This window comes from Hyperolius riggenbachi, chromosome 12 (assembly GCF_040937935.1).
Source record: "Hyperolius riggenbachi isolate aHypRig1 chromosome 12, aHypRig1.pri, whole genome shotgun sequence".
NCBI lineage: Eukaryota > Metazoa > Chordata > Amphibia > Anura > Hyperoliidae > Hyperolius > Hyperolius riggenbachi.
Genome location: NC_090657.1, coordinates 23,126,771 through 23,152,175, shown reverse-complemented (window position 1 = coordinate 23,152,175; position 25,405 = coordinate 23,126,771). Strand labels below are relative to the sequence as shown.

General features: G+C 45.2%; 2 protein-coding genes across 4 annotated transcripts in view; one reads left to right on the top strand and one right to left on the bottom strand.

Moving 5' to 3' along the window:
* The window catches only part of LOC137541345 (VID27-like protein), a 353,729-nt gene that overhangs the window by 114,236 nt on the left and 214,088 nt on the right, over positions 1-25,405 (bottom strand). The window contains exon 1 of one of the 2 annotated variants that reach the window (XM_068262601.1): positions 828-971. The exons of the other annotated variant lie outside the window; for it this stretch is intronic. The gene's annotated coding sequence lies outside the window, so the exon portion shown is untranslated. Of the gene's footprint in view, positions 1-827; positions 972-25,405 lie in introns of those variants that run through there. 2 annotated transcript variants of the gene reach the window in all.
* The window catches only part of LOC137540826 (uncharacterized), a 111,530-nt gene continuing 106,663 nt past the window's right edge, over positions 20,539-25,405 (top strand). For both annotated transcript variants that reach the window (XM_068261991.1, XM_068261990.1), the window contains exon 1: positions 20,539-20,623. The gene's annotated coding sequence lies outside the window, so the exon portion shown is untranslated. The remainder of the gene's footprint in view (positions 20,624-25,405) is intronic.

The following is a 25,405-nucleotide window of genomic DNA, read 5'->3' as shown; positions in this document are numbered from 1 at the left end:
GGCTGCCCCCTGTCGCCCCTTCTCTACATACTATATATGGAACAATTGGCTATAAACATCAGACATAATCCAGACATTACGGGGATAGCCATTCATGGTAAGGAACACAAAATGGCGATCTACGCTGATGACTTATTATTATATATAACTAGACCAATGATCACTCTCCCAAATTTTCTTAAGACAGTAGAGGAGTTTAGCTTACTCAGCAATTACAAAATAAATTCCAAGAAATCTGAGATATTAAACATATCAATCCCCCCTAGGGAGGTGCAGGGAATCCAAAACTCATTTCCATTCAAATGGCAACAGACATCCATCACTTACCTGGGCATAAAACTATGCACAAATTTAAGATTATTATACGAGCTGAACTACATACCCTTATTGGAAGCCTTCGAGAAAGACCTTAAATCATGGACACAGTTGCCACATTCTTGGGTGGGCAGGATTAACATCCTTAAAATGAACTTGATGCCCAGACTGCTGTATGTGATACAAACAATACCTATCCCTATAAAAGAGTCCTTTTGGAGAAAATTATCTCAGCTTATGAGCAACTATGTCTGGAAATCCAAGAGACATAGATTAGCCTTAAAAGTCTTACAAAAATCCAAAGCTAAAGCTAAAGGGGGCCTAGCCCTACCTCATCCTAAAACATACTATCTAGCAGTACATCTCAATAGAGTTATGGACTGGACACATGACCAACGCCAAGCCCAATGGGTTTCCTTAGAAAAACAGATAGCAGGACACAATTTGGGGGCCAGCATTTGGATTTACCCAAAACATAGACTAGGCTTTCTTCCTAAACCAGCCATACTCACCTCTACATCCCTGAAAATATGGGACAGTCTTATATCACAGCACCGCATATCCTCATATGTAGGCCCAGAAATGCCCATTTGGAGCAACCCACTTTTTCCACCTGGGGTTAACCCATCCTTCACTCTGCGTAAGCTTCTGAAAGAAGATCTTAAACTAAAACACCTATGGAAAGACAATAAGCCTTTATCGTTATCCTCACTAATAGGAGAAGACAAAATATCACCCTTAGTAAAATTTGAATACATACAGCTATCACATTTCCTATACTCAACGGTTGATACTTTCTTAACCTGCAGAGAAAATACAGATGTGGAGCATCTCTGTTTTGTCTCACCCCCAACAGAACACAAAATCTCAGCACTATATGATACTCTACTTTTATACACCTGTGACAGTAAACCTAAATTTATTACAGAATGGGAACAATCACTAAATATAAATCTGTCAGATAAAGAGTGGTCAAAATGCTTTCTATTTAGCAATAAATGTTCTTTGGCGGTCAGGGCCCAAGAAAATGCATATAAGATATTATCACAGTGGTATAGAACTCCGTCGAGACTACACAAATTTAATAAAGATATACCAGCCACATGTTGGCGTTGCGATAGTGAGGATGGAGATATGATACATATTTGGCACAGCTGTGCTCGTATACAACCCTTCTGGAAAAAAATTTGTAAGATAATTGAATCTATTAGTAATATTAAGGTACCCAATGACCCGATAACCTTGCTGCTGCTAAAGATATCATGCCCTATAAAATCGTATAAAAAATCATTGATTCGTCATATCCTCACTGCCGCAAGGCTGACAATACCTAAATTTTGGAGAACCACCCATGCCCCCACACTCAACGACTGGCTAGCGGAACTCAACTCCCTTAAACATTTAGAACAAATAATCCACTTAGCCACAAACAGAGAAGTAAAATTCAGAGATACTTGGAGACGATGGGAATTTTTTGTAGAATCTGAAGAAGGAAAAGCTCTACTAATTTAAATTATTTATATATAGATCAGAGATGGTCATAATTATTACTCTCAAACCACCCACAATATGGAATTACAGTGTAACAACACATGATTTTATGGTTGGACCGGCTGGGGGGAAGGGGGTGATGCAGGGGGCTGTGGCACCCTCACGCGCTTCCCTCCCTAATACTCTCCTTTCTCTCTTCTCTTTCTTCTTTCTTTCCTTCTTTTCTCTTCTTACCACCTCTATCCTCTTATAGATAAGAAAAATGAGGGGAGGTGTGGTGTGAACAGAGAGACTCCATATGCTCAGTAATCCAATAAAGGATTATATATATGTAATATGGTAAGGTTAGATTAAACTCTGTAAATCAACTTTGTTATGGATCCAATGTAAAACAACCGAATGTTATCCTATATGCAATATCATATGTACACATGTTGTTCTCTTTGTCACTGTACGCCTCTCTTTCAATAAAAAGTAAAATTTAAAAAAAAAACACATAACCTTCCCACCCGGTAAGTATTTCTGAGCATACCCACCTACTTTAACTACAAAGAACCTTATTTGGTTTTTCCTAAAACCCTGTGTACGAGAATAATTGCAGTTTAATCCTTCTCACTAATAATACCGTTATATATAATAATACCGTTATATATCAATTTCACCTATAAATTTGCTGATCAGCAAAATCTTAGTCACCAAATAGTAAATAGAGTACTCTTTCTTTTTGTTTCTGAACCGGTAAATTATTCTGGCTATTATTTATCCAAAATTGCAGCCAGGTACTATATGAGAATAAGTTGGATGGTTAAGAGGTTAATAAATTGGTTGGTTAATGAAGATAATAAAAAAAATTAAAAAAAATAAAAATAGGTTAGTGAGTTACTAGATTTAGTAAATTACTAAGATTACTTGAATTAGATAAATATAAAGAAAATAACTCTGTCACCAGTTCTCTCAAGCAAAACTACTCAATATGCTTGCTCCAAAAATACAGAAAAACAACAAGAAAAATATTTTCTTTACAGATCCAAAATCTGTCGCTCCTGTATGTAATCACTTCTGTTCTTTTGCAGGATCAGTCTACTGCTAAGAAAAGCAGTCTATTAACAGGTACCGTATTTTCCGCCGTATAAGACACACTTTTTCTCCCCCAAAAATAGGGAGAAAAAGTCCCTGCGTCTTATACGGCAAAGGCAGGGAATCCCCAACTTGCGAACGCCCGCCGATATGAACCGCCGACCCGACGCCATTGGGGATTCCCTGCCTGTGTTTGCGCTCGCTGTGCCTGGCTCCCCTGCGTGCTTAAGGTGTCCCCCTCTAATTTCCTCCTGCCCGCTCCATGTGTGCATCTCCCCGGTGCCTGCCCCCTCCCCCCGCGCGTGTCTCCGATATCTAGCCTTCCTCTCTCCGGGTCTGCAGCTGCAGCGGCTTACCTCATATATGCCGCCGGGAAGACTGCAGACACCCGGCTACTCCATGTGTTCCCTCTACTGCGCGGCTTGTACTGATGACGCAATCAGTACAAGCCGCGCAGTAGAGGGAACACATGGAGTAGCCGGGTGTCTGCAGTCTTCCCGGCGGCATATATGAGGTAAGCCGCTGCAGCTGCAGACCCGGAGAGAGGAAGGCTAGATATCGGAGACACGCGCGGGGGGAGGGGGCAGGCACCGGGGAGATGCACACATGGAGCGGGCAGGAGGAAATTAGAGGGGGACACCACGCAGGGGAGCCAGGCACATGCCACAAGGGGGGAGACAAGACTAATGAGAGGGACACAGGAGGACACATGGGGAGGACACAGACGGACACAGGAGGACACAGACTGACACAGGGGACAGGACACAGACTGACACAGGGGACACATGGGGAGAGGGACACAGACTGACACAGGAGGATACATGGGGAGAGGGACACAGACTGACACAGGAGGATACATGGGGAGACTGACACAGGAGGACACATGGGGAGACTGACCCCGGAGGACACATGGGGAGAGGGACACAGACTGACACAGGAGGATACATGGGGAGAGGGACACAGACTGACACAGGAGGATACATGGGGAGACTGACACAGGAGGACACATGGGGAGAGGTGCACAGGAGGACACATGGGGAGACTGACCCCGGAGGACACATGGGGAGAAGGGGCAGTCAGGACACATGTGGGAGACAGGCAGACAAGGTGCACATGGGGAGAAGGGACACACAGGACACATATGGGAGACAGGACACATGGGGAGACGGACACAGGAGGACATATGGGGAGAAGGGGCAGTCAGGACACATGGGGGAAACAGGACACAGAGGGAGACAGGCAGACAGGGTACACATGGGGGAGACAGGCAGACAGGTACTCATGGGGAGAAGGGGCACACTGGACACATAGAAAAACACATGGGGCATACAGCAGGACAGATGGGGCACACAGGAAGAGACATGAGGTACACAGGAGCACACAAAATGTACAAGACGCTCCTGGAACATGGACGCACCAGGTTTAGTATTTTTTTCCTGGTTTTTGCCCTCTAAATTTGGGTGCGTCTTATATTCCGGAGCGTCTTATACGGCGCGAAATACGGTACTTATTCCACATCTGTCACTGCTGCTGATAAATTGACATATTAATCATTTCTTCTTTCTTTTACAGGAATCCAGCTGGACGACTCTTCCCAAAGGTAAGTATTGCTCCAATATAACTTTGCACTGTCTTGTGCACCACACATAAAAATAAATAAAACTAAAATGGCTTCTTGCATTTATTACTTTGTAAAGTCAATAGGCTATAAGAGGATAGGATAGGCCTCTAGCGGACAGGGCAATATCTTATTTCATTAACCAGATTCACTTTCTTCTCAATCTCACTTTTTTATAGTCTCATGCATAGTATATGGGCAATATGCAGTTTTTTGACTTTTATAAAAAAAAAAACTGTTTTCCCATTTCCGCAACCATTCTGTCATGATTGGTGTCAGCACGCAGAGAGAATCTGATTTTTGGCGATCTGCAGTATCACCAACAATGCAGATATATACCCGATTATAGATGATCTGCAGTGTCACTGATAATCCGATATATTGATAACCTCTGGACACCAGCAAATACACAAATAAATACAGTAATAAATCAGGTAGTGTGGAAATGTCCACCACACGGTAATTCCTCAGGTGTGGTTACCTCTGAATGGGAACCCTGTGAGTGAGATCCTCTAACCAGGCTGAAAGAGGAATCTTGACCCCAGCAGTAACGGTCTGCTTGGGGTAGGTGTCTCGGAGAGGCAAGCCTCAGAGATAACCCTCCAGTGGGAGACGTTCCACTGAAGGGAGAAAGGTCAGACAGGCAAAGGTTCGGCAACAGAGATGGCAGTGGCAGTACAGGAGCGGAAGGCAGAAGAGTAAACGTTTAGACAGGCAGAGGTCGGCAACAAGGATCAGATAGGCAAAGGTACGAGATCAGCAAGAGAAAGAGTAGTCAGGGATAGCCAGAGTCAAAACACAGATCAAAATACAGTAATTCCTAGGCTAAGGTGTGAAATCCTTAGTATCAACACCTGGGCACTATACTAAGGTCTGAGCGCTAACACAGAAGTGTTTACACGACAGCAGACAAGGAGCAACTGAAGCCCAGCTCCTTATATGCTGAGAGTCCCTCAGCTAATCTGCCCAGAAGTCTAACCAATCGGGGACCCTGTAGATGTCAGCTGACAGGAGAGTCAGCTGACCCTCCTACGTAGGAGGTAAGAGTCCTGCCTCCTTGCGCGCGCGCGCGTGTGACCCTCTGCCTCAGTGCATCTGAGAGGCCAGGCCCTGAGTCCACGCGCGCCCGCGTCCAGCCATCCACCAGCCGCATTGCTGGACCTGCCGCCGTGTTGCTAGTGGCGGCGGCGGTGTCCGCATCCATCTGCCCCACACAATTCCGCTGGCCGAGCAGCGGGACCCGCCGCCATCCCGTCAGCTGCGGCGGCGCCCGCCCTGCTCTGTGTCGGCGGCTCCGTGAGCAGAACAGAAACCGCCGGCTGGGATGCGGAGGCCACCGCCACGCTGCCCTGCGCGGCGGCGACTCCACTATTGTTTACAGTACCCCCCCTTTGAGGAGTGGAATCCGGACACTTCCTACATGGTTTCTCAGGATGTAATTAATGAAATTTCTTTCTCAACCTCTCAGCATGCATGCGATCCTCTGGAACCCAGGACCTTTCCTCCACACCGTACCCTTTCCAATGGACCAGATACTGCACTGAATTCTGTACCAGGCGAGAATCCAAGATTTTTTCAACCTCGTATTCTTTCTGGCCCTCTACAACCACTGGGGGGTGGGGGGAGAGGAATCCACACAAACTGTCGGTTTCAGTATTGAGACGTGGAATGATCTCCCACATCTCATACTGGCAGGGAGATCAATAATATAAGAAACATTATTGATCTTCTTGACCACAGGATAAGGCCCTATAAACCTGGGGCCTAACTTGGTAGACAATTGTCGAAGAGCCAAATGTCTGGTCGACACCCACACCTTGTCTCCCAGGGCAAAGTGCCACTCAAGAGACCATCTCTTGTCGGCTTGTTTCTTTTGCTTCTGAAAAGCCATTCCTAGATTTTTCTCTACCTGTCTCCAAAGCTCCCTTAACGCTCTCTGTCAATCTTCTAGAGTTGGGAGCAAGGACGGACACACAGGTAATGCAGAGAATTTAGGGGACTTTCCTGACACAACCTGAAAAGGAGAAAACCCTGTTGATGAGCTCTTCAGGTTGTTGTGTGCGAACTCAGCGAAAGGTAAAAATTTTACCCACTCGGTCTGGGCATCTGTGACGTAAGATCTAAGGAACTGCTCCAGAGCCTGGTTGACCCTTTCAGTTTGTCCGTTGGACTGTGGGTGATACCCTGATGAAAATGACAGGTTCATCCCCAAAGAATGGCAAAAGGCCCTCCAAAACTTAGACACGAACTGGACCCCCCTGTCGGAAACCACGTCATCCGGGATTCTGTGCAAGCGGAAGATGTGCCGCACAGAAGGGAATCCTGGGCCGAAGGGAATCCTTTAAGGGGAACAAAATGAGCCATTTTGCTGAACCTATCCACAATTACCCATATGACTGACATGCCTTCTGATCTGGGGAGCTCACCAATGAAGTCCATGGACAGATGGGTCCATGGTTCACTGGGCGTTGGTAAGGATTATAAGGTTCCCACTGGAGCAAGACAAGAAGGCTTGCTCCTGGCACACACAACACACTCTCTGATAAACTCCTTACAATCCGAGGCCAAGGAGGGCCACCACATGCACCTAGTGAGCAGATCCAGAGTGCGAGTGACCCCAGGGTGACCCGCATTCTTATGGCCATGGAACAGCTGTAAGATCTGCAATCGGAAGCGAAGTGGTACGAAAAGGACCCCTTCTGGTTTCCCTTCCGGGGTATCTAGCTGGTAGGACGCTAGTGTAGCAGCCCAATCCTCCCATGTTTCAGTGGCAGCTAGCACTAACTTACGGGATATGATGCCCTCTGGGGGTGTCGACTGACCTGTCTCGGGTTCGAAACACCTGGAGAGAGCATCTGCCTTAACATTTTTTGAACCTGGAGTATAGGTGATGACAAATTTGAAGCGAGAGAAGAACAAAGACCAGCGGGCCTGTCTGGGAGTAAGCCTTTTAGCACCCTCAATATACTCCAGATTGTTATGGTCAGTAAATACGGTAATAGTATGCTCCGCACCCTCAAGCCAATGACGCCATTCCTGAAAAGCCAGCTTGATGGCAAGAAGTTCCCTGTTACCTACGTCATAGTTCTTTTCGGCAGGGGAGAATCTACGTGAAAAGTAGGCACAGGGATGTGTCTTGCCTTGTGGGCCTGAACGTTGAGACAAGACTGCCCCCACCCCAACCTCTGAGGCATCTACTTCCAGCATGAAGGGAAGGGTGACATCGACATGTCTCAAGATAGGTGCCGAGCAAAACAATTTCTTAAGGGTAATACTATAAGAGAAAAGATACCCCTATTAACAGCACCACTGCAGACCGTATGTATCAATCAGAAAGTTCTTTATTACAATCTTTGCAAACACATATCAATGATACACAATATTAAAAACATCTAAAAACAGCATAATATTGTATTTCCAGCCATATTAAACATAATGGGCCTGCAAGATATATTAATCTGTTATGTTCAATCTCAGTGGATGTACAACCTGTAACCACTGGGGGCTCAGAGAATGAGCCCCCTCGTGAATGAACCCGGGTTCAGTATGAATTATAAAGTGCAAAGAACCTGTGTATAACAGTGCATATCAGCCCTACTTGGAACCATGAAAGTGCATATAGTGCTATATTATCACAAACAAACAATCATTCAGCATATGCAATAACCTGAACTGTGCAACCTATCAAACTAAAAGTGCAGTTTAAATACTGTCAGAGTCACTAATGGCCAAGTGGAAGCAGCCTATAGGGTCTGCAAGGAAGTGAATAAGTAGAAGATATACTTAGCCAGGTATGAAAAGAGGCAGGCGCAGACTGGCTTGGAAAGACGGAAATATCCCCTCAGGACATAGCCCACATGCTCCGCGGTCGTCACTCCGCTTTGAAAGGTGAGGTGGATAGCCGTGCTGTGTAGCCGCCATTGCAGCTTTAAATAAGGAAGCGAAGGGTGAGCCACTCCCTGCATCATCTCCAGCTGCAGGAAATGATGTAAGCCAGGAGGAAGAGGAAAAACCAGTGTGGAGAGCAAACCTCAGAGAAATGAAAAAGCCATATAAGGAGATGTTACAGAGGGATGTGGGCTGCAGATCTGCACCACCAAGTGGTAGAGAGCAGAGATGCAGACAATGCATATCTATATAAGTATAATGCAGTAAGATAAAGGAGATATAAAAGATATAGATAATCAAACCACACCACCCGGTGGCACAGAATAGAATTCTGTGCCATATTTTATGCACTCTAGTGCAGAAACTGCAATTCATATATATGAATTGTCTATAACATCACCAAGTGGCAAAATATATGATTACAAACCTCACGCATCTATGCAGTCAAATACAAGAATATCATAATGACAAGATATCAGAATACACACATAAAGTAATGCATTCGGAAATCACGATCTCCTAAAAAATTCTAATTACTGAGTGCGAAGTCCATAGGCAGTAACAGAAGTTCCAAAGAGCCAAGTTCTTACAATACAAAATAGAACCAGTGTGGCCATGATGGGCAATCTTGCGTTAGGCTAAGAAATATTTCTTGATATTTTCAATTTTCTTTGATTGATACATACGGTCTGCAGTGGTGCTGTTTTATAGGGGTATCTTTTCTCTTATAGTATTATGTATACATGTTCTACCCCAGCACAAGCAGTCAATATTACTTGGGGTGCTGACAAACCCTTTTGTGTTCTACCAATTTCTTAAGGGTGTTAAAGGCTGTCTGGGCTTCTGGTGACCAATCACAAGGGTCAGCCCCTTTCTTGGTGAGACTGGTCAAAGGGGCTACTACCGAAGAGAATCCCTTGATAAATCTCCGGTAGTAGTTTGCAAAACCAAGGAATCTTTGGATTGCCTTCAAGCCTGCCGGTTGTGGCCACTCCAATACAGCCGATACCATTTCTGGATTCATAGAAAGACCTGACGTAGAAATAATGTACCCCAGAAAAGGAACTTGGGTGACCTCAAAGAGGCACTTCTCTAGCTTCACATACAATAGGTTTTGTCTCAACCTCTCCAAAACATATTTGACATGCTTCCGATGTTCTATGAGGTTTGGGGAGAAAATCGTCGCCAGCCCAAATGCGTACCAGGTTGTATGCCCCACGTAGGTCCAGTTTAGAAAAAATAGTGGCATTGGTAATCTGGCTAAAGTGATCGTCTATCAGAGGTAATGGATAGCGATTCTTTATGGTGATCTTGTTTAGACCTCGGTAATCAATACAGGGTCTAAGGCCTCCATCTTTTTTTTTAACAAACCGAGAAGGGCGGATGAACCCCTTTGCCAAGTTCTCAGTAATGTATTACCTCATTGCCTGTTTCTCCGGACCGGAGAGATCATAAAGATGACCCCTAGGAGGCATACAACCTGATCTTAGATCGATAGGACAATCAAAACTCCGATGTGGTGGGAGTTTATCAGCGGCCTTAGGACAAAATACGTCCGCAAACTCAGCATACGGTGTGGGCACCCCCTTAACCTCTACCTTGGCAGCACATATGGCAACCCTCCCCAAACAATGAGTATGGCAATAGGGTGACCAGCTGAGTAACTGCCCTGAAGCCCAATCTATCTGTGGGGAATGGAGCTGTAACCAGGGGATACCAAGAATAACGGTGGAGGTTGCCATGCGTAAGACAAGAAACTGAAGGCTCTCTTTATGTAAAACCCCTATCGTGCATGACAAGCTCGGGGTCTGCGAGAGGGGTGGTCTACACTGTAGAGGAGAGTCATCTACTGTGGTGACGACAATTAGTCGGTCCAAGGGTTGTAAGGGGACCCCTAATCCCTTAACAAAATCATAATCTATAAAATTGGTTGCGGACCCTGAGTCCACAAAAGCTTCCGTACAAACCGTGGAATTCCCCCAGGAAATGGAACACGGGAGAAGTAACCGATTATTCTGACTTAGAGGTAAGTTCTGTGTGTCTAGGGTATTACCTCGAACTACACCTAGACAGTAGCGTTTCCCGATTTCCTGGGGCAATTTTGAGCAATATGACCCTGCTCAGCACAAAATAGGCAAAGGTTCTCTGCCCTTCTACGATCTTTCTCTGCTCGAGTCAACCGAGAATGACCGATTTGCATCAGTTCGTCGGCAGAAGGAGCAGGTGCTGAGGACGCATGAGAAAAGACTCTCATTGCATTCCTGCCCCTTGACTGGCGCTGATAACGCAGTCTGCAGTCTGCCCGTATTGCCAGAGAAATGGCGTCATCCACTGACTTGGGTTCTGGGTGTCCCAACAATAACTCAGAGACTGCATCCGACAGGCCTGACAGAAAACAATCTAACAAGGCATGCGAACCCCACCTAGATGACACGGCCCACTTTCTGAATTCTGCCGCGTAGACCTCAACTGTGTCTCGACCCTGCCTGAGATTTTTGAGCTTCCTCTCGGCAGTGACCGAAGCATCCGGATCGTCATAAATTATGGCCATTGCTTTGAAAAATTCCTCTACTGAGATGAGAGCCGCATCCTCGGGCGGAAGACCGTACGCCCAGGTTTGCGAGTCCCCGGACAGTAAAGTTTTAATAAAGGTCACTCTTTGTTGCTCAGAACCTGACTGAGTGGGTCGTAGTTCAAAATAAGAGATAAAAAGAAGAAACCGAGAGCCCGATATAGTGTAGTACGTATTGGAACCAGAAGTGTAATAGACAAGTAAGTAATATACTCACAAACATGGGTTACCACACAGGCAACCACTGTATAGGCAGGTGGGGAGATTAGACCTGTCCCCACTCAGGATTAAGATGTCGCTCTCTGTAGAAGGAAAAGAGGGTAGAACACCCTTCCACCAGGGTGGAAAATTCTGATAGTAAGCTGTGCAGAGGCGCCAAAAGAATAAAAGTATACTAAAAAGTTTTAAAACATTCGGGTGGCGGCGGTGGACCGGTCACTCCAAAAAAGGACACGATATTTGTCACTTGAGGAACAGACAATTTTACCACAGAGGTGCCAAGCGTGTTTTGGACGTCTAGCCGTGATACTCCGTATGTCTATTGCCTGATGAAGCGGGATTGTGCCCGTGAAACGTGTTGCGAATTAATTGTGGAGTATTAAATTAAATTGTCTGTTCCTCAAGTGACAAATATCGTGTCCTTTTTTGTAGTTCAAAATAAGATAGAACCCGGTTACGGAAATTCTGGAAATCTGATCTTTGCTCTGAAAACTTTTCGGGCACTGACATGCGGAGATCTGTGACCGGAGGGGATTGGACTGTGGCCACAGTCGTCTGCAAGACCCGTACAGACCCAGCCAACTGGTTGATCTGAGTCTGTTGTGTATTAACCACCTCGATGAGGTTATTGAGCGAAGTGGTTAGAGGCTCGATCTGACCGCGAAGTGCTTCCATACCAATGGTCTGCTGTTCTGTCATGATTGGTGTCAGCACGCAGAGAGAATCTGATTATTGGCGATCTGCAGTATCACCAACAATACAGATATATACCCAATTATAGATGATCTGCAGTATCACCAATAATCCGATATATTGATAACCTCTGGACACCAGCAAATACACAAATAAATACAGTAATAAATCAGGTAGTGTGGAAATGTCCACCACACGGTAATTCCTCAGAGGTGTGGTTACCTCTGAATGGGAACCCTGTGAGTGAGATCCTCTAACCAGGCTGAGTGAGGAATCTCGACCCCAGCAGTAACGGTCTGCTTGGGGTAGGTGTCTCGGAGAGGCAAGCCTCAGAGATAACCCTCCAGTGGGAGACGTTCCACTGAAGGGAGAAAGGTCAGACAGGCAAAGGTTCGGCAACAGAGATGGCAGTGGCAGTACAGGAGCAGAAGGCAGAAGAGTAAACGTTTAGACAGGCAGAGGTCGGCAACAAGGATCAGATAGGCAAAGGTACGGGATCAGCAAGAGAAAGGGTAGTCAGGGATAGCCAGAGTCAAAACACAGATCAAAATACAGTAATTCCTAGGCTAAGGTGTGAAATCCTTAGTATCAACAACTGGGCACTATACTAAGGTCTGGGCGCTAACACAGAAGTGTTTACACGACAGCAGACAAGGAGCAACTGAAGCCCAGCTCCTTATATGCTGAGAGTCCCTCAGCTAATCTGCCCAGAAGTCTAACCAATCGGGGACCCTGTAGATGTCAGCTGACAGGAGAGTCAGCTGACCCTCCTACGTAGGAGGTAAGAGTCCTGCCTCCTTGCGCGTGCGTGCGCGTGTGTGACCCTCTGCCTCTGCATCTGCATCTGAGAGGCCAGGCCCTGAGTCCACGCGCGCCCGCGTCCAGCCATCCGCCAGCCGCATTGCGGGACCCGCCGCCGTGTTGCTAGTGGCGGCGGCGGTGTCCACATCCATCTGCCCCCACAATTCCGCTGGCCGAGCAGCGGGACCCGCCGCCATCCCGTCAGCTGCGGCGGCGCCCGCCCTGTTCTGTGTCGTGAGCCGAACGGAAACCGCCCTGCGCGGCGGCCACTCCACTATTGTTTACACATTCAGGTAAACTTATGAAAATACAAGTAAGATGATAATCATAACAATTAGGGATTGTCAGTCTCAATTCTCGGTCTCACCAGCACTATACTTCAGCAGTGGGGGATATTACCAGAGCCAATTCACTATAATCAAAATGTTCAAGTATCTTTCTCGTCACACGCTGATTTATCACAGTATTAATCATATTTCATACGTGTCAGATTTAAAGGCTTCTTTCCCAGCACCTCTGTATCAAGAATCACTGGCTATACATCTGACTGGCTCTTTTTCATCTGCCTGAAATCTCTTTCCTGGCTTCCCCACTCCTTGTCAGCCTTGATGGACTGATGGCTGTCTGTGGAGGATTGAAGAATCATCTCAGCGCATTACTTTTCTTCCCAAAATGTCAGCTGCTGCAGTGTGTGGCCTGCATCTCCTCAGCTGGGCCTGCTGCGTCGCTCCTCTTCCCCTGTCCGCTCCAACTGCCAACTCAACCCCTCAGAGAGCCGTTGTATCTTCCCTAACGACTCCCCTGCTTGTGTGTCTGGTTGCTTAGCAACCTTCTCTCAGCCATCAGCCCTGCCTACCCACACAGCAGTGCCCATTACAACTAAGGGCAAAATGCTCTTACTTAACAAACCTGTGTCAGCAGCGCCTCTATTTAAAGCTGCTGACCAGGTCATAATATAAGAATAAAAATAAATAGATCCCCCCTCTTTCTACCTGCTACATTACTTAGGAGGGAAGCAGGGTGGATCAGGAGGTTGGGGACGTTGGGGGAGGGCGGACTCAACAAAGAATATGATTTGGGGTTCTGTATATAATATGTCATTTCCAGGTTAATCTGCATGCTCTAATGTTTTTCTGTTGCTGTTTTCTTACAGAGCTTTCATATTGCCTGCGCTGGAGGATACTGATTGGAGATGTACCTGATGTAACTTTTTGTGGAGGCGGATGGGGTGAGATCTCTACGTCTGTTTTGTGTTTACAGGCGCTCCTGCATTGCCATGGATGCACAGTCACGGGTCCTCTATTTCGACGCATTGGTTAACGGCGGTTTTATTTACATGTGACGTAGATGGAACCCGCCTTCTAGGCGGTGTTGCTCGGTTGGTCGCATTATGAGCTCAAAGCGTACTTAGCATGCGTAGAGCTGTATGAGGATTACTGACAGCGTGTGCATGGTGACGTAGGTTACTATGCGAGTCACCTGATCCAGCCTGGACAAATAGGAGAACGGAGGTGGTTCTATGCTGGCGTGGTGCGCCGCAATACTCCGTTATACTGCAGTAGGATTTGAATTTACATATTTAGGGATGAAGTTTCCACTCAGGTCCGCCGCAGAGCGCAGGTAATCTGATTGGCTGTAGTTAATTTAAACTGATTGGATGATTTGGTGGATGGACACTATATATAGGCTATGTATGTGTGAGTTCACTTGTGGTTGAAACGGCTTGAAGAAGGGCTTAGACCTGAAACAGCGGGCTGTCACTGTGTTACCACTGTTTTTATGATTCAATAAAGAGCTTTTTCTATTTTTGTACCAGCCTCATAGTTACATATAGTTACATAGTTATTTTGGTTGAAAAAAGACATACGTCCATCGAGTTCAACCAGTACAAAGTACAACTCCAGCCTGCTCCCTCACATATCCCTGTTGATCCAGAGGAAGGCGAAAACCCCTTACAAGGCATCGTCCAATTAGCCCCAAAAGGGAAAAATTCCTTCCCGACTCCAGATGGCAATCAGATAAAATCCCTGGATCAACATCATTAGGCCTTACCTAGTAATTGTAGCCATGGATGTCTTTCAACGCAAGGAAAGCATCTAAGCCCCCTTTAAATGCAGGTATAGAGTTTGCCATAACGACTTCCTGTGGCAATGCATTCCACATCTTAATCACTCTTACTGTAAAGAACCCTTTCCTAAATAAATGGCTAAAACGTTTTTCCTCCATGCGCAGATCATGTCCTCTAGTCCTTTGAGAAGGCCTAGGGACAAAAAGCTCATCCGCCAAGCTATTATATTTCCCTCTAAAGTATTTATACATGTTAATTAGATCCCCTCTAAGGCGTCTTTTCTCTAGACTAAATAAACCCAGTTTATCTAACTTTTCTTGGTAAGTGAGACGTTCCATCCCACGTATCAATTTTGTAGCTCGTCTCTGCACCTGCTCTAAAACTGCAATATCTTTTTTGTAATGTGGTGCCCAGAACTGAATTCCATATTCCAGATGTGGCCTTACTAGAGAGTTAAACAGGGGCAATATTATGCTAGCATCTCGAGTTTTTATTTCCCTTTTAATGCATCCCAAAATTTTGTTAGCTTTAGCTGCAGCGGCTTGGCATTGAGTACGATTATTTAACTTGTTGTCGATGAGTACTCCTAAGTCCTTCTCCAAGTTTGATGTCCCCAACTGTATCCCATTTATTTTGTATGGTGCTAGACCATTGGTATGACCAAAATGCATGACTTTACATTTTTCAACATTGAATTTCATCTGCCATTTATGTGCCGCAGCACGGTGGCGTAGTGGTTAGCTCTCTCGCCTTGCAGCACTGGGTCCCTGGTTCGAATCCCAGGGCACTATCTGCAAAGAGTTTGTATGTTCTCTCCGTGTCTGCGTGGATTTCCTCCGGGCACTCCGGTTTCCTCCCACATTCCAAAAAAACATACGGATAAGTTAATTGGCTCCCCCTAAAATTGGCCCTAGACTACAGTACTTACACTACATAATATAGACATATGGCAATGGTAGGGATTAGATTGTGAGCTCCTTTGAGGGACAGTTAGCGACAAGACAATATATATATATATACACTGTACAGGGCTGCGTAATATGTCGGCGCTATATAAATACTAAATAATAATAATAATGTGCCCATATAGCCATCCTATCCAGATCCTGTTGCAATATGACACTATCTTCCTGAGAAAAAATCAATTAACCCTTCGCACTCTCACATGCAAATGTTCAAACAAATGCATTCACAGGTTCACTCATCCAGGCACAACCGTTATCCCTACAGCTAAATTAAAAGCCAGGGTTTTAGTTCACAGAAGAATGCATTCTTATGCTTAGTCACCTATACTGCGCAGAAGCACCCAGGTAAACATAGGTGTCCTAACTCTGGCCCTGTAACATGCATAGTGCAGACATGCAAACACATTTATTGCATCAAATCTATCAATGGATTAGGAGCACATATCCTGACGTCCTCTCCTGGGACAGACAGTGCATCTTACCAATCGCACAAGGGAGCTAACGTTATGTGTCCATTTTTATTCTTATCATTGACCCCTGTGGCTAGGGTCTAATTCAGTGCACTCCCTCCTTCCCCTGTATGTTTGTCAGCATGCACACAGCTTATCTCCCTTTCCCTAATAATTTATTTAATGTCCTAACTAGATGCGATGTGCCTGGATATATGTATTTTTATTCTTATCATTGACCCCTGTGGCTAGGGTCTAATTCAGTGCCCTCCCTCATTCCCCTGTATGTGTTTGTCAGCATGCACACAGCTTATGCTGGTGTATGTGCATGGTGCACATGGATACATTACGTTAGCTCCCTTGTGCGATTGGTAAGATGCACTGTCTGTCCCAGGAGAGGACGTCAGGATATGTGCTCCTAATCCATTGATAGGTTTGATGCAATGAATGTGTTTGCATGTCTGCACTATGCATGTTACAGGGACAGAGTTAGGACACCTATGTTTACCTGGGTACTTCTACGCAGTATAGGTGACTAAGCATACGAATGCATTCTTCTGTGAACTAAAACCCTGGCTTTTAATTTAGCTGTAGGGATAACAGTTGTGCCTGGATGAGTGAACCTGTGAATGCATTTGTTTGAACATTTGCATGTGAGAATGCGAAGGGTTAATTGATTTTTGCTGTTTCTAGCCACACCCCCTTCAGCACCTCCCTTTCCCTAATAATTTATTTAATGTCCTAACTAGAGGCGATGTGCCTGGATATATGTATTTTTATTACTATCTTCCTGAGAGTTGATGATTCTGCACAATTTTGGATCATCTGCAAAAATAGCAACATTGCTCACTACTGCATCTACTAGGTCATTAATAAATAAATTGAAGAGCACTGGACCCAGTACAGACCCCTGTGGGACCCCACTGCTAACAGTCTCCCATTTTGAGTACGATCCATTGACCACAACTCTTTGTTTTCTGTCCATTAGCCAGTTCCCTATCCATGCACACAGACTCTTCCCCAGTCCTTGCATCCTCATCTTTTGCACCAGACTTTTGTGGGGAACAGTGTCGAAGGCCTTTGCAAAGTCCAAGTATATCACATCTACAGCATTCCCAATATCCATATTAGCATTTACTACCTCATAAAAGCTGAGCATGTTAGTCAAACAGGACCTGTCTTTAGTAAACCCATGTTGATGCTGAGAAATAAGATTATTTTCTACTATGAAGTCATGTATAGTATCTCTTAGTAACCCCTCAAATAGTTTGCATACAACTGATGTTAAGCTTACAGGTCTATAATTTCCTGGATCTGATTTTTTGCCCTTCTTAAATAATGGGAAAACGTGGGCTGTACGCCAATGCACTGGAACTCTGCCAGTTGAAAGAGAGTCACAAAAGATAAGATAAAGGGGTTTATCTATAACTGAACTTAATTCTCTTAGGACCCGAGGATGCATGCCATCTGGGCCAGGTGCCTTGTCTATTTTTAATTTATTTAGTCTTGCCTTCACTTCTTCCTGCATTAAGTATTAAATATTACAGTTAGAAGATGGAGACTCTTCTGCCTCTGTAATTTGCAACAGTGCTGTTTCCTTTGTGAAGACAGAAGCAAAGAAAGCATTTAATAACTCTGCCTTCCCTTGGTCATCCACCATTGAGTTCCCACCCTCATCCTTTAGGAGTCCTATACAGTCAACCTTTCTTTTTATAGAGTTGATGTACTTGTAAAACTTTTTTGAGTTAGATTTGATATCCCTAGCGATTTTATTTTCACTTTCGATCTTTGCCAGCCTAATTTCTTTTTTACAATTTTTATTGCACTCCTTATAATTGCTTAGTGCAGCCTCTGTTCCCTCCTCCAACGCTTCTTTGCTATACAGATGGGATCTGAAGGTGTGGGGATCCATTGAGGCTTGGGCACCCATAATCCCCGCTATTTATGAGGCGTACGTTAAAAAGGGGAGCTGGGAAAAAAGGGCGCGGGGTTTTAAACGATAAACATGGATAACGTTTAAAAATATAATGTACTATATTTCGTTTAAAAATAATGTTTTATAAAGTTATAAATCATTAAATAATGTGCATGAAATCGGCAATTGTGAAAACGTTAATCTTCCGTTTAAAAAGTGAAACGTATAATAACGTTTAAAAAAAAATAGTAAGTAACCCTCCCTGTACCTACCCCTAACCCCTAGACCCCCGTATTGGTGCCTAAACCTAAGACCCACCTGGTGGTGCCTAAACCTAAGACCCCCCTGGTGGTGCCTAAACCTAAGACCCCCCTGGTGGTGCCTAAACCTAAGACCCTCCTGGTGGGGCCTAAACCTAAGACCCCCCCCTGTGATAAGCATTAATAACGTTTCAAAAAAATATTGTGCGGTTTTTCGTTTAAAAATAATGTAAAAAAAAAAATTGTACTGTTTTTCGTTTAAAAATAATGTTAAAAAATGTATAAATCATTAAATAATGTGTAATCATGAGAAGCAGTTATAAAACATTAAAAGTCTCCGGGCGCCGCTTTTAAAACGTTATTTTTCTCCGGCGCCCTTTTTTCCTGTTGGGCTCCCATTAAACGATATTTATTATGGGAGTGAATGGCGGCGCCCGATTTGTCCACTTGCCTCCTGCGCCCTTTTTTACTGTTACCATTTATGAGTGCCACTCTTTTTACCATTGTTTATAACTATTATTTATTACACAGTACAGAAGCTAATAAACTCACAGACTAACAGTAGAAATTAACTGAACGGGTGGTAGTAGTAGTACGCAACTAACTATAAATCGCTAGTTTACTACACAATAACTAAGTCGTGTGCCAGACAGTCACACACGGTCGGAGGCAATCAATCAATAGGGTCGCGCAGATGACAGTCACAGGTCACACCGGATGCTGGCTTGTGATGTAACTATTATTTATTACACAGTACAGAAGCTAATAAACTCGCAGACTAACAGTAGAAAGTAACTAAACTAGTACAAGTACAAAACGAACTATAATCCCTAACCTACCTAAGCTAGTAGTAGGCTAAGGCTGCCTTAGGCTAGCAGGCCTAGCCTGCACACGGACTAACACTAGCCTAGCACAGTACACTATACAATAGCTGACTACAAACAATCAAATTACTATCTATCTATATATGAGTACAATAGATGTGTTTAGGAGGTGTTTAGGAAGCAAAACGCTAAGTTTAGAACAAGAAAAATGCACTTGCTCAGATGCAGAAGCACTGGAGAATCTCTCAGTACCACACAAGCAAGTACGTGGCTCCGCAACATGATAGATAAAATAAAATACTTGCTTAAAGAATTCACAGATCTTTATGTACGCAGCAATGTCCACTGCCTACTGACTCCCTGTTATCCTGACGTGATGACAGGCTAGGAGTCTGCGGGGAGGTCTTACTCTAGCTCACAGAGCAATACTCTTTCCTCCTGCATGGCAATGTATGCATGGGGAGTGTCAGTCTGCTGTATGTGTGAGCAGGCAGCTGTCTATCCATGAGGATCTAGGAATTTGTTGTGCAAGTGGAATCCTTTGGTAATTTTCATAAAAACAATGCTATTTTTTTAACAACAGATGTCTTTATGCATAATTAGTTTTCATTATACAATTATATTATTTGCATTATACAAAACTATGCCTACACACAGTGGGTTTAATTTTATCCCCAGTATGTACAGTATAAGCTTTTACTCTGTGCCTGTACTGATATATATTATAGCTACTAATCCCCCCATATAAGGGATATAAAGGACAGTATAGGGGGCTGGGTGAGGAATGTATACAGGGCAGTATAAGGGCTACATAGTCCATACAGTCTGTGCAGTATTATGTTTCTCTCAGTTGGTGGCAGATAGTGACATATCGGGCCACTATTTGCACGGTTGTGTCCTCTTCCCCCAGTAGGGTGTAGTTTCCTCTCATCTGTGGAGGTGAAACCCTGAATGTGGGTGGAAAGTCTCTGGAAGTGGGCAGTCCTCACTGGTGCATATATGCTGCAGTGTAGCAGGAAGTGGGCCTCATCCTCCAGGACCCCCTGGTCACACTTCCTGCACAGTCTCTGCTCTCAAGGCTCCCATGTCTGTCTGTGCTGCCCTGTCTCTATCTCCATGCTGTGGGCGCTCAGACGGTACAGGCTCAGGGTCTGTCTTTGGGGCGGTATAGTCTCTCCAGGTATATTGTGTACTCCCTCTGCAGGGATTGGTAGATGGTGAGTTATTCCATATATTCCTTACAGAAAGGGGGCTGGACAATGAAGGTTGCCAGACAGGTTGGTCTGTTTGTCATGGGGTTCACATGCTGATGATACAGGTTTTAGATATACAGGTATCAGACTGGGTGTTGGCTGTTTCCTGAGTCAGTTTGTGAGGTTGGATGTGAGAGCTGAGGCTGGAGAATGATCTTCACTGCCCAGAGGCCTGTGGATTAAAAACCCTCTTCAGACTAGTAAAGAACAACCATGTAAGTTTACTGGTTTGTATATCTTGTGCTGCTGTAGAGAGACTGTTTTTGTTATTCTTACTGCTGAAGATAAGATGTTTGTTTTGTTTGCTGGAAGGAAGCGAATTTATGTTTGCTGAACAATAAATAGACTTTGGAACTTTACGGCTGCCTCCCTGTGGTTGCATTGGTCCTCAGACCCTGCATGCGAAGGTAGATAGATATTATACAGTAGAATTTCGTTATAGTAAACTCTGATATAGTAAACCTCTAGATATAGTAAACTCAGTCCTCGGGTCCCAGGAAATGTGCCTGTATAAATATCCACTTCGCATCCAGACCTTGTTTTCCCCTTATTGACCAGAGCAGTTTTGACGTTTTAGCTATGTCCCTATTCAATCAGCAATAACTTTATCCCTACTCACGGCACCTAAATGATCTAGATATCGTTTTTTTCAGGATAAACTAGACTTTCATTGAGGGATATTTTGTCCCGAGAATTTTTTTTTTCTGCACATTTTAGCGGGAAAAAACTGGGAAAACCGTTAAAATTGCATTACTTCGCAGGTTTTCTTAAATTCAACAAAGTGCTACAGTAGGTAAAAGACATGCCATCAGTATTATGTCCCCCAAGGATAGATAGCCAGATGTGTGCCCAGTATCAGACCCCCCAGTATAGCCAGATGTGCCCCCCAATATCAGCCTCCATTATAGCCAGATGTGTCCCCGCATTTGCGACCCCACAGACATATATATATATATATATACAGCTGCGTATCCCAAATAAGCACCCCTCATTATAGCCAGGTGTGTCCCCAAGATCAGTGTTCCCCATTATAGCCAGATGTGCCCCCAGGATTAGCGTCCCCACCCCATTATTGCATATGTGCCCCCAGCATTAAGTTATGTCCCTCAGGACCAACAGATGTGCCCCCATTATAAAATCCCCCACCCCATTACCCTGATGGGCCCCAATAATAATTTCAACCCCACTCCCCTTCGGATTTGGATCCCCCCACCCTGTTATGGGCAGCCAGATGTGCCCCCCCCCCTTACCACTATGCCCCCCCCCCGGCCAGATTGTTAAAAAAAAAGCCCCTGCAAGATGAATATCTCACCTTACCTGGTTCCTGCGATCGTCCTGCAGCTCCAGCCTCCATTCACCGCGGTGCACTCAGCCCTCTGATGCCGAACATCCGGGTCCCGGCTTGATGACGTCATCAAGCCGGGACCCAGATATTCAGCGTCACAGGGCTGAGTGCAGCGCGGTGAATGGAGGTTGGAGCTGCAGGACGATCGCAGGAACCAGGTAAGGTGAGATATTCATCTTGCAGGGGCATTTTTTTTACGATCAGACCACGGAGGGGGAAAGATGAATGATCACGCTGTTTGCTACAGCGGTGATCGTTCATCCGCGGGGGGGGGGGGGGGGGGGGGTCACTAATTGGCTACAAGGGAACATGTTCCCTTTTGCCAATTAGTAAGGCAGCCGACAGTGCCGGGGGGTGCGCTCTGAAGTGCACCTGTTCCTGCACAACAGGGCTGCAAGGAGGTCAGTATATCTACGTGACTCTGGCTTGGAGGGTGCCAAAGCTGACGTAGATATAGTGTAGTGGAGGGGAAAGTGGATATACAATGCATGACCAATTCTGATAGCGTAATCTACTTTTCCTGGTCCCTTGGAGTTTACTATAAAAGGATTTTACTGTACCAGAAAGTTGAAAAACTCATAGGGCAACCAAAAAGCAGTAGAGGCAGGGTCAAGAAAGTTATATTTCTCATAATATCTCACTAATCTTCAGTGGTTTCAGTTATATTATTATATGATGGAAATCTCTGACCCATCTGCCATTTTGTCAAAGGAGGAACAAAAATCTGCAGGAGCCAGGGTAAGTAAATAAAATGGATGCCATATACATTGGAAGCCTAACACTTTCAGTTTTTGCTGTGCTGCCAGAGTGTGCTGGGGTGTTGCACTGCAAAACACATTTGTACAATCTGCTATGCCTTTTGTCCCTCAAACCCAGGTGTACGTTTTGCAGCAAAGAAAAGTAGTATTCCTCATATATTGTATTTACATGTTCAAGGTAGTCTTTTATAAGGATTCCTACTGAGACAAACACCTTCCCGACTGACTTCTGTGCTCTAAATATCTTTTTGCAGACTGTTTTGTTTGGAGATCATAGTAGTGTAAACATATTTGTAGTGGCTGGATAGTGCAGGGCTGGGCCAAGGCTGGAGAGAGGCCTCTGGGCGCAGGGACTTGAGGGCGCATTCTCTGCTCTCCCCGCAATCTGTCTCTGCAGTAGTTGCAGTGATGCACAGTCACTAGCGAGCTGCATTTGTGCATGCATTGTGAATGAGCCCTTAGGGCCTGTCCACACTCATGCCTTTTTAAAGTGTACCAGAGACTTCAAATGGTAAAAATTTGATACTCACCCGCAGCTTCCTCCAGCCCCATAAGCACGTCTGAATCCCCGGTTGCGTCAGTCGGAGGGTCCTCTGTGAATGGGCGGGCAGTCAAAGGAGGTCAAATCTCAGCTCTTTCTGTTCAGTAAGCAGTAAGCTGCACCTATTCAGTAAAGAGCTCTTTGGGCAAGAATCCCTCACACTGCTACTGCCTACCGAGTCCACTCTAGAGGCTGACTCGCAAGCGCTTTGAGTCCGACAGGAGAAAGGCGCTATACAAATATTGGAATTATTATAGTTCCTAGGTGCAAGGACAGTCAGTATTCTGACATTTTGACACCCATTTGCACAAAGCGTTCACATATCTGAAGTTTTATATATTGTGGTTCCCATGTTCTCTTGATGTGTTAGGCAAGGGGTTGTAATTGCAGACACACATACACACACAGACACGAGAGTGTTGAAAAATTGTTTCAACACTGTCGTGTCTATGAGGCAGGGCCGGGCCGAGGCATAGGCTGGAGAGGCTCCAGCCTCAGGGCGCAGTGTAGGAGGGGGCGCACAATTCATTCAGCTGTCATTCCTAATTGTGTATGAAGCAGAAAGAAATAAGAAAAGGGGATACATAGCAGTGACTGCAAGCCAGATAACTAGATATTAAGGTGTTGGGGAGGTTGGGGGCCCTGTGGCGCCTCTTAGTCTAATAGCAATCAGTGTGTGACGGCTGGGGTGGGAGGGATGGAGGGGCGCACTTTGGTGTCTCAGCCTTGGGTGCTGGAGGACCTTGTCCCTGCTCTGCTATGAGGCCAACAGCACCAAACTTATATTTCACATTCTGCTTGAAGCTTAATATGTTTCAGCTGTTTAAATTACATTACTACCTGATGCAAATCTGACTATTACGCCATTTTCTCAGAGGAGGAAATAAAAATAGTCTACAAGAGCCAAGGCAGGTATATAAAATGGATGCCATATACATTGGAAGTTAGATACTTTCAGTTTCTGCTGTGCTCTTACAAGGCAATGCCTCATACAGTGCTGCCCATAATTATTCATACCCCTGGCAAATTTTGACTTAAAGCCTCTTTTATTCAACCAGCAAGTCATTTTTTGACGGGAAATGGCATAGGTGTCTCCCAAAAGATAATAACACAATGTACAAGAGGCATTATTGTGGGGGGAAAAAACATTTCTCAGCTTTTATTTGCAGCAGAAAGTGTCCAGTCCAAAATTATTCATACCGTTCACAAACAGTCTGTGGGAAAATCCAAAGTTCTATACCATTCCAAATAGTCCAAGCTGTTCTAAAGCATCCTAATTACCCTGATTCATTGGGAACAGCTGTTTTATTTATCTCAACAGGTGAAAAACAGCAGCTCTCTGCAGTTGGTTTGTGGACAGTCATGACTAAGACACAGAAGCTCAGGGAGGACCTGCGGCTGCGCATTGCGGCTGCGCATTGCGGCTGCTCACAATTCAGGAAAGGGCTACAAAGCCATTTCTAAATGTTTTCAGGTTCCAGTGGCTACAGTGCAAAGTATTAATAAAAAATACAAGATGTTCCGCACTGTGGAAAATCTCAGAGGACGTGATCGGAAGTCAAAAGTGACACCTGTGCTGGGCAGGAGGGCCAGGAGGATAGTGAGAGAGGTGAAAAAGAACCCAGGGATCACCACCAAGCCCCTCCTGGTGAATCTGGGCTCTGCTGGTGGCAATGACTGAAGGCAGACGAGCCAATGGATACTGCACACTGCTGGGTTCCGCAGATGCAGACCAAGGAGGACGCCACAACTTTGCACTTAAACACAAGGGACAGGTGTAAACCAACCTTAATTAACTAAAACAACAATACAGTCTAATGCTGGGAATACACCATGAGATTTTTTGGCAGAGAGATGGTTCGATAGCTAATTTCCGACAGGTCAGATCTTATTTTTGATTGTTTTTCTGAAAGATTTCTCATAGAAATGAATGGAAATCAATCAGAAAACCGATCTAAAAATCGATCGGGCAGTAAATCTGCTGAAAAATCTCATTGTGTATTACCAGCAGGGGCGTAGCAATCGCCATAGCAACCATAGAGGTTGCAGTGGGGCCTGCCCGAGCCCTACGTCACAGGGGGCCCGCAGCAGAATGCCCCCCCAGGACCTGGAGGGGTTGCAGCATGAGGGGAGAGCTTGGTGGCACGTCGGTGGGGAGGGCCCCCCCTCCCTCACCCCCCCCCCCCTCACCTCAGGCTCTGCGCTCCCCTCCAGCATTAAATAGTGTGGTCATGCAGGCGGCAGGCAGCGGCAGGTACATACCTTAAGTGCGCTCCAGCGCAGACGTTTCTCCCTCTAGTGTCTGATGCTACTTCCTGTTTATACAGGAAGTTGCGTCAGAAGCTAGAGAGAA